General features: G+C 53.6%; 1 protein-coding gene across 1 annotated transcript in view; it reads right to left on the minus strand.

Moving 5' to 3' along the window:
* The window catches only part of EMH_0070490 (uncharacterized protein), a gene marked incomplete at both ends in the record, with an annotated part of 3,468 nt that overhangs the window by 1,251 nt on the left and 1,726 nt on the right, over positions 1-491 (minus strand). The gene's annotated exons all lie outside the window — the stretch shown is intronic.

A 491-nucleotide genomic window follows, 5' to 3' on the forward strand; every position in this document is an offset into this window, starting at 1 on the left:
AGGGGGGGGAGAAGATAAAGGTACTGAGACTGCTGCTGTTGCTGCTGCTGCTGCTGCTGCTGCTGCTGCTGTTGCTGATGGTGATGATTGTGATGAGGGTAGTGGTGGTGGGGATGGTGTTTCTTCTGCTGCAGCTGCTTCTGCCGCTTTTCCTGCTCCTGCTTCTGCTGCTGCTGCATCTGCTGCTGCTGCTGCTGCTTCTGCTTCTGCTGCTGCTGCTGCTGCTGCTGCTTTTCGTTTGTGTGTATGTACAGTGTGTTTGAGAGCGAGAAGAGAAGGAGGAGAAGCAAACGGAAAATAAAAAAAATTGTCGCAGCAGATGCCCCCAATGTACATCTGTAAATTCCATAGTAATCCTGCAGCAGCAGCAGCAGCAGCAGCAGCAGCAGCAGCAGCAGAGGCAGGAGCATTAGGAGGGGGAAGAGAGAAGGACGAGCAGCAGCAACAGCAGCAGCAGAAGCAGGAGCAACACCAGAAGCAGCAGAAGCAGA

This window comes from Eimeria mitis, genomic scaffold (assembly GCF_000499745.2).
Source record: "Eimeria mitis Houghton genomic scaffold, Emh_scaff3884, whole genome shotgun sequence".
In the NCBI taxonomy this organism is placed as follows: domain Eukaryota; phylum Apicomplexa; class Conoidasida; order Eucoccidiorida; family Eimeriidae; genus Eimeria; species Eimeria mitis.